General features: G+C 41.2%; 1 non-coding gene across 1 annotated transcript; it reads left to right on the forward strand.

The window, feature by feature from the left end:
• Positions 1–2,742: 2,742 nt before the first annotated feature.
• LOC118025359 lies at positions 2,743–2,860 on the forward strand. The gene has a single exon (XR_004683294.1). It is a non-coding gene; the product is annotated as a U5 spliceosomal RNA (small nuclear RNA).
• Positions 2,861–12,819: the final 9,959 nt, after the last annotated feature.

Consider the following 12,819-nt stretch of genomic DNA (forward strand, 5'->3'; position numbering starts at 1 on the left):
AGTGGTTTAAAATGCTTTAAAGCAAGCATTGGGGCACCTGGGTGGCTCAGTCATTAAGCATCTGCCTTCGGCTGAGATCATGATCCCAGGGTCCTGGGATCGGGCCCCACGTCGGGCACCCTGCTCCGCAGGAAGCCTGCTTCTCCCTCTCCCACTCCCCCTGCTTGTATTCCCTCTCTCGCTGTGTCTCTCTCTGTCAAATAAATAAATAAAATCTTAAAAAGCAAGCATATATTACTTTTACAATCAAATACAAGTTGGAAGATTATAAATTATAGAACATTTGCATCAGGGAATATATAATATATATGTTATATCATATATATTATTATATAGTATATTATATATTATATATACATAATCTCCTTCTAAGTCTACAGATAGGTCTCCATAAAATGTTGCCTGTTGAAAATGGCAGGTACACATCACAATGTATCCCCCATCTCTTTTATAATATTTTCTTTTTTTTTTTAAGATTTTATTTATTTATTTGAGAGAGAGAGAATGAGAGAGAGCACATGAGAGGGGGGAGGGTCAGAGGGAGAAGCAGACTCCCTGCCGAGCAGGGAGCCCGATGCGGGACTCGATCCAGGGACTCCAGGATCATGACCTGAGCCGAAGGCAGTCGCTTAACCAACTGAGCCACCCAGGCATCCTATAATATTTTCCTTTTTAAAAAAATTTTTAAAAAGATTTTATTTATTTATCTGAGAGAGAGAGAGAGAGAGACAGTGAGAGAGGGAACACAAGCAGGGGGAGTGGGAGAGGGAGCAGCAGGCTTCCCACTAACCAGAGCGGGGAGCCCAATGCGAGGCTAGATCCCAGCACCCTAGGATCATGACCTCAGCCGAAGGCAGATGCTTAACAACTGCCACCCAAGCACCCCTTACAATATTTTCCAAAAAAACCCAATGTAATAATCAGAAGCCCCCAAAGGGGGGGAATTTTTATAACCACCCTAAATGTAATAGAGACAGACACACAAACATATACATGAATATGAGAGTGCGTGAACTCATCTGTATAACTATAATTTCACAACTGTCAGGACAGAAATTAAAACCAAAAATCTTTGAGCACCATTTAATATCTACCACTACCATGTTAAATTATGCCCCAATGTTTCTATTTGTGATGTGGGGAGGAAAATTAGTTATGGCATGTGCTTTCCATTATGCTCCTGCATGTGCATACACATATACATGGAAGAGAGACACTGAAGTCTTTGACAGCATGGTGGGATTTCTAGGGACTTTTTCTTTTTTCTTTAACCTATTCTATATTGTTTAACCTCTCCACAAGCAGTATGATCTTTGCAAACTGAAAAAAAATATTTAAGAAGTGAAAATTAACATAAAATGTATATATTTTTTTAAGTTGGGTTTTTTTTAGTAACTGCTCCCAGCATGAAGAATTCCTGAAAATGTTTTCTGATAACGCACTGGTCAAAGAATATGTTAAAGTCATGACCCAGGCAACACCCCTTCCTTCAACATTTGACATTTTCCTAAAACCAAAAAGAAAACTCAAACAACGAAAAATAAATAATCAAGATGGGGGGTTTATGAGCCTGGGAGTACTAGGTAAACAGAAACAGTCGAACTCTCCAGGCATGGTTTGATCTTAATATCCAGTGAGGTGACCTGCAAACCACATCACCACAATCCCTGTAACTCCTTTTGAAGATCATGTAGCATCTCTGACTAGTACAGAATACAGCTTCCCACCAGGGCTAATCAGATGGAATCCTCCTTCCTCTTCATTTAGAGAAGTACAAAAACCATACATAGGACCAGACAAGACCAGACCACCCAAGTCCCCTCCAACTACTGTTTATTTGGGGATTTTATCTGTACAACACCAAAACAGCTCCGTAATTGGTAAAATGTAGTCAACTGACAAAAATAAAGTTAGTTAGTTATGTCAGTAGAATATCAACCCATTAAAAAGTGGAAAAGTTTCAGGGACAAAGAAGGAGAATAAAAACATGGAGAGAAGAATGTTCTCCTTTAAAAAAAAAAAAGTGGGGGCACCTGGGTGGCTCAGTCGTTAAGCGACTGCCTTCGGCTCAGGTCATGATCCCAGGGTCCTGGGATCGAGTCCCACATCGGGCTCCCTGCTCTGCGGGAAGCCTGCTTCTCCCTCTCCCACTCCCCCTGCTTGTGCTCCTGCTCTCGCTATGTCTCTGTCAAAAAAATAAATAAAATCTTAAAAAAAAAAAAAAAAGTGGAAAGTTTTGATACCAGTGTCTTGGTCTGTGCTACTATTATAATACCAAATCATTGACTTTGATTTTCAGTTCAAGAGATTCTTATTTTTCTTCTTCTACTAAATCAAACTAGGTTTCCTAAATCAAACAGTTGTTTTTTATGTTATATGCAGATACATTTAGTGGGGACAAAAAACCCAACAGTTTATAAGAAAGTATGTTTCAGAGTCATACTCATGGTTTAGTGCTCTCAAATGGCTCTTGTGAGCATTAATGTAAGGTTCTCACCATTGACTGGTACCGCATTAGAAAGCATGATCTCAGGGCGCCTGGGTGGCTCAGTCGTTAAGCGTCTCCCTTCAGCTCAGGTCATGATCCCAGGGTCCTGGGATCGAGCCCCGCATCAGGCTCCCCGCTCGGCGGGAAGCCTGCTTCTCCCTCTCTCACTCCTCGTTTGTGTTCCCTCTCTCGCTGTGTCTCTCTCTGTCAAATAAATAAAATCTTAAAAAAAAAAGAAAGAAAGTATGATCTCCATACTCTGGTTTCTCTTCAGATCACATAAATATTTCACTTTTTACTAAAGATTTCCGTGGAGAGAAACAATTCTGAGTCCTTAACCAGTTTTTTGAGAACTTGCTTGGGGAGAAAATAAAATAAAAAGTATGATCTCCAGCAAATCTAAAAACAAAAACAAAAAACAGGTGGGAGACTCCACTCTTAACCATATTGTCCCCATATATGAAGCCTTTAGGTCTATTCTTCATCCCTATTCCATCCAATTCTACTCAGCCTCAAAGCTATGCCACCTCCTCTCGGGAGTGGAGAGTTGCAGAGAGGGCTGCTTAAAAATTTATCCATGGGGGCGCCTGGGTGGCTCAGTTGGTTAAGCGACTGCCTTCGGCTCAGGTCATGATCCTGGAGTCCCGGGATCGAGGCCCGCATCGGGCTCCCTGCTCAGTGAGGAGCCTGTTTCTCCCTCTGACCCTCCCCCCTCTCATGTACTCTCTCTCTCTCTCATTCTCGCTCTCTCAAATAAATAATCTCTAACAAAAAAAAAAAAAGAGTTAAAAAAAAAAAATTTATCCATGGGGCACCTGGATGGCCCAGTTGGTTGAGCGTCCAGCTCTTGGCTCAGGTCATGATCTCAGGGTCAGGATATTAAACCCAGTGTCGGGCTCTGCGCTCAGCAAGGAGTCTGCTTAAGATTTTCACTACATCTCTGTCTTCCCCTCACCCCTACTCTCTCGCTCTCTCTCAATTAAATAAATATATCTTCAAAAAAATTATCCACAACACAGTTATGAAATAGTTAGACTTCTGGTTATGTAGTTACCATGACTGCTGTGAGGACAGAATAGCCCATGCTCTTAATTGAAAGGCTATAGGAAGTCAGGCTTCTCTGTGTTTAAGATGTAGAAGGTAGAAGAAATTCTTGTGATAGGCAGGAGGCTAAGTCTGGTCTTCTATTTCTAGCCAGCAATCTTGCTGCATAATTCAAGTTGGAATCTATGCGATCAAAATCTTTATTGACTTTACTACCAGATGAACAAGTTCCTTCAGGATATTCCCTAGCTTCTTAGACCAGAAGAGGTAAGTTACATAACATTTTTTTTTCAATATGAAGATAATATTTAGTGACAAATACATTTGTTTTCTAAAAGTATAGACGGGGTGCCTAGGTGGCTCAGTTGGTTAAGCGTCTGCCTTGGGCTCGGGTCGGGATCTCAGGGTCCTGGGATCGAGCCCCACGTCGGGCTCCCTGCGCGGCGGGGAGTCTGCTTCTCCCTCTACCCCTCCCCCTTGCTCGTGCTTGCTCTCACTCTCTTGCTCTCTCTCTCAAATAAATAAAATTAAAAAATAAATAAATAAAAGTATAGGGGCACCTGGGTGGCTCAGTCGTTAAGCGTCTGCCTTGGCTCAGTTCATGATCCCAGGGTCCTGGGATCGAGCCCCGCATCAGGCTCCCTGCTTGGCAGGAAGCCTGCTTCTCCCTCTCCCACTCCCCCTGCTTGTGTTCCCTCTCTTACTGTCCATTTCTCTGTGAAATAAATAAATAAAATCTTTAAAAAAATAAAAGTATAGACAAATTTGCATTGCTATGTCCACACTCTCTCATCTTACACTTTGAACATACTGAAAAATAGCTGACTGGCATTATGAGGACACATTGTGGTTGAAGAGGAGTGATATTCAGGGGAAGTTCTAATCCTTTCAGCCAAACGACCACTGGAAAATGTCCATTTGAAACCAGGTAGACCTTTGCTGAGAAAGTTGTTTGGAAAGCAAAGAGGAAGCAGTCACTATCAATGTTAATTTCATTGTAATGGAAAGCACGGGAAGCTGGGGGTGAAGGTTCTGGTCCTGGTGCTACAGTTAACAGCTATGTCATGGACAAGACAAATCACTCTGTGTCTTGGGGTAAGAGGGAAAAAATATATTTTCTGTGCAAAGACAGGGGATGGCCCAGATAATCTCAACTTCCCTGTCAAAAGCTCTGAGAATCCCTAATCTCAGCTAGTATTTAATGTGATAACAGAATGGTAAAGTTGTTCTTGGCCTGGCTCACAGGGACCAAAAAATAACGGCAACCAAACTCACCATTACCTACATCATTCACGGAATTCAGCATTCAGTATTCACCTGCAAGCTCTTGGCCAAAAGGCATAGGCAGAGCAGTAGTTCTCAAAGTATAGTCCTGAGACCAGAGGAATCAGTGCCACCCTTGGACTTGTTTTGTTGTTGTAGTTTTTTAAAAGATTGTATTTATTTATTTGACAGAGAGAGAGAGAGAGAAAGAGAGAGTGAAAGAGAGCACACAAGTGGCAGGAGGGGCAGAGGGAGAGGGAGAAGCAGACTCCCCATGGAGCAGGAGCTCAATGTGGGGCTCCATCCCACGACCCTGGGATCATGACCTGGGCCAAAGGCAGCTGCCTAACCAACTGAGCCACCCAGGTGCCCCTGGACTTGTTTTTGAAAATGCAAATTATAGGGCCACACCCCAGATCTATTTAATTGGAGACTCTAGGAGTGGGGCCATTTTATTTTTTAGCACACCCTCTAGGTAGTTCTGAGATAGCCTGAGGTGTAAGAACCATTTGCATAGATGAAACTATTCAGCTGATGGCTGAAGCCAGCCAGGTTGCTTATGACACAAAAAGAATTACAGCGGTAGGTCAGAACAAGATGACTGACACAGAACTTAGTTCTCAAAATTTGTTTGATTCCCAAAATCTATATGGCTATTGCCACACATACAAAACTGGTGTCTTATTCCAAAGGTCCCCAGCATTCGTATGTTGCAGAGCTACTTTTTATTGTCAGGGAGTCCTAGAGTGTGTTAGCTATAAGTATGTATATATAGAGAAAAAGATGTATATATGTATGTATATAGAGAGAAAAAGATGAAGGACAGTGAAAAAAAAGCATTATTGTATATTATGTTCTTCTTCCCACCAAAGAAACTGGGGCAAACCTAGGATGGTTGCTTCTAAATTTATGAGGAAATACCTACTAGTCAAGGAGTCTGATCTACATGATGCCAAAACATCTAGGTAAAATACGAAATTTTCTGCAAGTAAAATATTTGCCATATAAGCTTTAAAATTTTGATTTTGGGGCACCAGGGTGGCTCAGTCGATTGACCATCCAACCCTTGATTTCGGCTCTGGGTCGTGGGATCAAGCGCTGCACTCAGCAGGGAGCCTGCTTCAGATTCTCTCTCTTTCTCTCCCTCTGTCCCCCCACCCCACTCGAGTGCGCACACTCTCTAAATAAATAAATAACATCTTGGTCTCAAAAAACTTAAATTTTATCTCTTTAAAAAAACAATACTAAAAACAAACAGTACTAATGTGGCTGCAGCATTATCCTGGGTAGTAGCAAATTATCTCAGTGGTCAATGATGATGATTACATGAGTAAATAATTATATGATGATGCCTTACTACAGACTGAGAGCTGCAAACAAACGTCCCTTTCTCGGAGAGGCAATCCTCTGGCACCACCAGCTCTGTGATGCACTCTTCTGAGCCTCAGGTTTCTCATCTGGACATTTGAGGATCGGGCCAAATGATCCCCAATGGCACTTCCGGTTCAAAAATTCTTTAATTCTGGGCACCTAGTTGGTTAAGCGACTGCCTTCAGCTCAGGTCATGATCCCAGTGTCCTGGGATCGAGTCCCGCATCGGGCTCCCTGCTCTGCGGGGAGCCTGCTTCTCCCTCTCCCACTCCCCCTGCTTGTGTACCCTCTCTCGCTGTGTCTCTCTCTGTCAAATAAATAAATAAATAAATAAAATCTTAAAAAAAAAAATTCTTTAATTCTATGGTTCTACTAACTTGAACTTTTCTACGTTCTAAACCAGAACAATTTAGAGTTGGAAGGAACTTTACAGGTTGACTTCTCAGACCCTTTATTTTACAGAGAAAAGTGAAGCCCAGACAAGGTAAAGGCCAGACATCTGGAGATCATCTGGAGAAGAGCTGGAAGAAAACACTAGGCCACTTGATCCCCCAGCTTATTTTCCAAGAGAAACCCCTGAGAAATTTCCCTCTTGGTGCCCAATATTTAAGATGAGCTCAACTGGAAAAGCCAGGTCTGTTTAGGGTTTACCTATGTGAAAGGGTTCCTGCCTCTTCCCACTCCCAGCCTAGGGTGTAAATTCAACTCAACTATAGAATCTAAAGACAACTGCCCAGGGCAGAGTTCTTAAATGAACAGAGATGCAAGACCTCTCCTTAACTTTGACAATGAAATATGGTTGAAATGGGGAGCAACACCTCTCAGTGAGGCCCCTTTTAATCATGAATATTCACATCATTACAATGCTCAGGGAGTTTGCAACAAACTAGCTTATATTAGAAAGTTAAGTAGTCCTAGGTATTATCAGTAGAGCAAGGAAAAAAGGAATGAAGGGCCTGTGGGTGTGGGGGTAAAAGGGGAGAGACAGAAAAAGAGAGAGAGGGAGGGAGAGAAAGAAAGAGCGAGAGAGAAACTCCAGACTGGTACCAATCTAAGGAATGATATTATTATGCGTGGAAGGAGCAGGTTAAAGAGGGAAAGCCAGGGAGAGCACTACTGCCAAGAACTGTTATCAATTAACATTCTGGAAACCACAGCCATACTTCTCTTCTTTGGGGATCCTATAAAATGAGACCATAAAGATTCATTGAGCCGACAAGACTTTGGTTGCATATTGGTGCGGGTGGTAGGGAATAAGGATCAAGAGGCTCACAAAGGGATCCAGACGTCCGCTTCACTGGAGTGGAAAAAACCATCATAATGATTTCCACAATATATCTGGCAGAACAAGGTGCTGCAGAAGCCAACTAAACTGGCTGAGAGTAGGCATAAGCTGCACAGAAAGAGTGAGAGTTTTAATTCAAGAGGTGTTGCTGAGTTATGAAAGAAAGGGACTAGTCCTCAATTTGCTTACCTCAATTTAGCTTACCTCTCAACTTGATGGAACTATCAATTCTGGGTACTCTTGTCCTTAAGAACAAGGAAGGCCCCAGAGGTGCCTGGGTGGCTCAGTCAGTTAAATGTCCGACTTTTGTCTGCTCTCAGTGCAGAATCGGCTTGAGATTCTCTCTCCCTCTCCCTCTGCCCCACTCCCCCACCCAGCTAAATAATATAATCTTAAAAAAAAAAAAAGAATGGGGCACCCAACTGTGGCTCAGTCAGTTAAGAGTCTGCCTTCGGCTCAGGTCATGATCTCAAGGCCCTGGGATCGAGCCCCACATCGGGCTCCCTGCTCAGCAGGGAGTCTGCTTCCTTCTCTCCCTCTGCTCCTTCCCCCACCTCCGCTCGTTCTCTCTCTCAAATAAATAAATAAAATAATAAACCAACCAACCAACCAAACAAATAAATAAATAAATAAATAAAAGAAGGAAGGCCCTATGTTTGGAGAAAGAAGCTATTGAACATTTATCTGTTCCTTTTTGCTGGGTTCATACTTCCTTGTGCAGTTTGGAAGGCAAGAACATCTTTGGCCTACCTCTTTATAGCCTAAATAATGCATAGATCAAATCTTCTAACTCCAGGGGGCACCCGGGTGGCTCATTCAGGTAAGCATCTAACTCTTGGTATCAGCTCAGGTCTTGATCTCAGGGTCATGAGTTCAAGCCCTGTGTTGGGCTCAAAAAAAAAAAAAAAAAAAGTTTCTGTGCAAAATCTTGCAACTCCAAAATACCACTGAGATTTGGGTGGTAGGGGTCAAGGAGTTGGGCCTAATAGCTAAGCAAAGTTTGGGAACAAAGAGCATGGGCAAGTTAAAAGTAGGGTCCTCTCCTAGATAGTATGTGGAAGCTGACAGTCTAGAATAGGGTTTAGCCAATATTTTCTGTAAAAGGCCAGATAGTAAATATTTTATACTTGTAGGCCATAGGGTTCTTGCCATAGCTAGTTTTCTCCTGCTATAGAGGAACAGCAACCATAGAAAATACAAAAATAAATGAGTGTGCCCATATTCCAATAAAACTTTATTTATGGACAATGAAACTTAAATATCATATAATTTTCACATGTCCTGAAATATCATTCTTTTGTAAAATTTATTTTCAACCATTTAAAAATTTAAAACCATTCTTAACTCATGGGCCATATAAAAACAGGCAGTAGGCCAGATGTAGCCCCTAGGCTATAGTTTGCAGACTCACAGTCTAGAATGATGCTGTCTAACAGAAATATAATGAGAGCTACAAATGTAACTCAAAATTTTCTAGTAACCTTATGTCAAAACTAAAAAGAAACAGGTGAAAGTAATTTTAATAATGCATTTTCTTTAACCCAATATATCCAAAATATTTTAATTTCAATGTTGTCAATATAAAAATTACCAATGAGATACTTTACTCTTTCTTTTTTTCACAGTAAGTTTTCAAAATCTGGGGTGTATTTTACATTTATAAGATATCTTAATTCATTCTAGCCATATTCCAAGAGTTCAGTAATTACATATGTCTGGAGGCTATCATGTTGAACAGTGAAGGTCTAGAACAGTGTTTTCAAATTTTAGCTTACGTCAGAATCACTTGGAAGGCTGTTAAATACAGATCTTTCAGTAGGTTTGGGCAAGGCCCCCAAACTCCATTTCTTTCTGTCTTTCTTTATTTGAGAGAGAGAGAGCAGGAGTGGGGGGGGAGGGGCAGAGGAAGCTGGAGAAGCAGGCTCCCCGTTGAGCAGGGAACCCGATACAGGGCTCCATCCCAGGACCCTGGGATCATGACCTGAGCCGAAAGCAGATATTTAACCCACTGTGAGCTACCTAGGCGCCCCCCATACTTCATTTCTAATAAGTTCCTAGGTGGTGCTGATGTTGATCTGAAGATCACGCTTTGAGAACAACTTATCTAGAAGCTAAGCAGTAAGAAAAAGTAGAGAAGTGGGGCGCCTGGGTGGCTCAGTTGGTTAAGTGTCTGCCTTCGGCTCAGGTCATGATCCCAAGGTCCTGAGACCTATTCCTGCATCAGGCTCCCTACTCAGCCTGCTTTTCTCTCTGCCTCTGCTGCTCCCCCTGCTTGTGTTCTCTTGCACTCTCTCTCCCAAATAAATAATAAAAACAAAAAGAAAAAAAAAAAAAGTAGAGAAGCAATTAGGAACCAAGAATATGTACAAGCAAGAGGTAAAAATAATGTAAAAAAAATGAGATACTATTACACACCTATTAGAATGGCCAAAATTAAAAACACTGACAACACCAAATGCTGTTGATGATGTTGAGCAACAGGAACTCCTATTCATTGTTGGTGGGAATGCAAAATGGCACAGCCACTTTGGAAGACAGTTTGGCTATTTCCTATAAAACTAAACATACTTTTACTGTATAATCCAGCAATCACACTCTTTGATAATTACTCAAATGAGCTGAAGACATGTATACACAAAAAGCTGCACATGAGTGTTTACAGCAGCTTCATTCATAACTTAGAAGCAACCAAGATGTGTTCAGTAGGTGAATGTATAAACTGTGGCACATCCAGACATGGATTATTATTCAGTGCTATAAAGAAATGAGCTATCAAGCCATGAAAAGACATGGAAGAACCTAAATGCATATCACTAGGTGAAAGAAGCCAATCTGAAAAGGCTACCTATTGAATGATTCCAACTATATGACATTGTGGAAAAGGCAAAATACGGAGACAGTAAAAACACTAGCGGTCACCAGGGGTTAGGAGAGACGGAAGGATGAATAAGTGGAGCACAGAGTATTTTTAGGGCAGGGAAACTTTTCTATATACATAATGGGAAATACACATCATTATACATTTGTCAAAACCCACAGAATGTACAACCGTTAAGAGTAAACCCTCCTGTAAACTATGGATTTTGACTGATAATGTTGTGTCAATGTAAATTCATCAATTGTAACAAATGTACCAATCTGGTGCAGGATACTGATCATGGGGAAGGTTGTACATGTGGGGGAAGGGAGTATATGGGGACTCTGTCCCTTTCCATTCGATTTTCTTGTGAATCTAAAAGTGATCTAAAAAATAAGGTCTATTAAAAGAAAAAAAAAAAAAAGATCATCCAGCCGGACAAGCAGTAGGACTCCAGATCAGAAGTAAGGACCTTGAAAGGGAAGTAGAGCCTTACAACTGGGTAAACCTCCCATACTCTGCTCTCCAGGAGGCAGTGAAGTAGCTTCTCCAGGTTTCAACTTTGTAGGTGCCCTAGGGACAGATGGCCTGTAGAACCCTGCCTGATTAGGGGCCAGCTCAGAACCTAAGCAGGTTTTAAAACCTTTTGCAATGAAATGGCTATCTCCAGGCTCTGACAATCTGATAAAGATGCAGACTCCCATTATTTAACACAATGATTTATAAAACAACCCAATTTTCAGATTAAACCTATAGGTAGGTCCCCTCAGAGTATCTTAAGACTGCTCAACTAGAAAATAAAGCAGATAAAACAATATAGACATTTGGGCTGGTTAAAGATTGCAACAGTTAGGTGAACTGTGAGTTTTCAGGAAGATTCTATAAATATAGAATTTATTTCCCACCTTAAGGGCATATAATCATCCAATTTGGAAACCATCCCTTTCATGAATGTTCTTTTAACTTAATTACACTTGGGAAGGAAGCTTACTTTTAGAGGTATGTCACAAAACACAAAGCTTTGATAGAACTTTAAAAATGGACCCCTTCATAACTTCTTGCACTCTGTGGCCTAAATTAAAACTCTGGATCTTAATTTTTTTTTTAAGAAGCTGTTTTCTGGTCCATTGTGTCAGAAGATCCTTCTTTATATAGTCTGGGGATCCCTCAAATTCAGGAGAAATTTAAAGGTCTAAAAGAAAGTTTTTTTAAAAGATTTTATTTATTTATTTGACAGAGAGAGACACAGCGAGAAAGGGAATACAATCCGGGGGGAGTGGGAGAGGGAGAAGCAGGCTTTCTGCTGAGCAGGGAGCTCGATGTGGGGCTCGATCCCAGGACCCCGGAATCATGATCTGAGCTGAAGGCAGATGCGTAATGACTGAGCCACCCAGATGCCCCTAAAGGCCTAAAAGAAATTTCTAAAGACATCTTTAAAAGATGTCTTTTTCTGGTGGCACTCTTCTGTGAACCTTTTCTAACATCTGGTTCCAAACAAACACTGAGAAATAGAAATTCAGTTTTAGAGGGCCATAAAACAGAGATATTCAGAATTTTTCATTTTACAGTGAAAACCCCAGTTCAATGTCAATTCATCAGTTTAAATATCAAATATACATTCCATTATATTCAAAAAATAAAGTTATGGGCCCCTGGGTGGCTCAGTTGGTTAAGTAACTGTCTTTGGCTCAGGTCATGATCCCAGGGTCCTGGGATTGAGTCCCAAATCTGGAGCCTGCTTCTCCCTCTCCCTCTGCTTGTCACTCCCCCTGCTTGTGCTCACTCTCTCTGTCAAAATAAATAAATTTTAAAAAATCTTAAAAAAAAAAAGTTATACATAGAAAAAGACCAAAATATAAAAAAGATGAGAAAGAACGTTATCTTTGAAGGGATGGAAGAGTCTGCCATAGGAAATGCACATTAATATTATATCTGATAAATATTAATCAACTCAAGAATCTCCCCACACCCGGGCGCCTGGGTGGCTCAGTTGGTTAAGCGACTGCCTTCGGCTCAGGTCATGATCCTGGAGTCCCGAGATCGAGTCCTGCATCGGGCTCCCTGCTCAGCGGGGGTCTGCTTCTCCCTCTGACCCTCTTCCCTCTCGTGCTCTCTGTCTCTCATTCTCTCTCTCTCAAATAAATAAATAAAATCTTAAAAAGAAAAAAAAGAATCTCCCCACACCCCAAGCAGAAATATTTATTCAGCAAAGGTAAATGTATGAATTTTTCAGGGTCTCATCTCAAGCTAAATGGAAACCTACAACTTTCCTGGAACACAAATTAAGAGAGAGTGACCTGGAACCCTGTCCAACCAGAAAGGTTAAAGCAGAAACAAGTTTACTTCCTACCTACCTTAAATAAATAAATAAATAAATAAATAAATAAATAAATAAGCAAGCAAGCATTAGCTAGGGAGCCAGAAAAACACTAATTGCTGAAAAAAGGGAGTAGTTTCCAACAGCTCTAATAAAGAGCACTTTGTAAGGCCTCTGTCAACCTTTTTAAAAGA

Source organism: Mirounga leonina, unplaced genomic scaffold, assembly GCF_011800145.1.
Source record: "Mirounga leonina isolate KUSES-001 unplaced genomic scaffold, KU_Mleo_1.0 Mir_200, whole genome shotgun sequence".
Taxonomy (NCBI): domain Eukaryota; kingdom Metazoa; phylum Chordata; class Mammalia; order Carnivora; family Phocidae; genus Mirounga; species Mirounga leonina.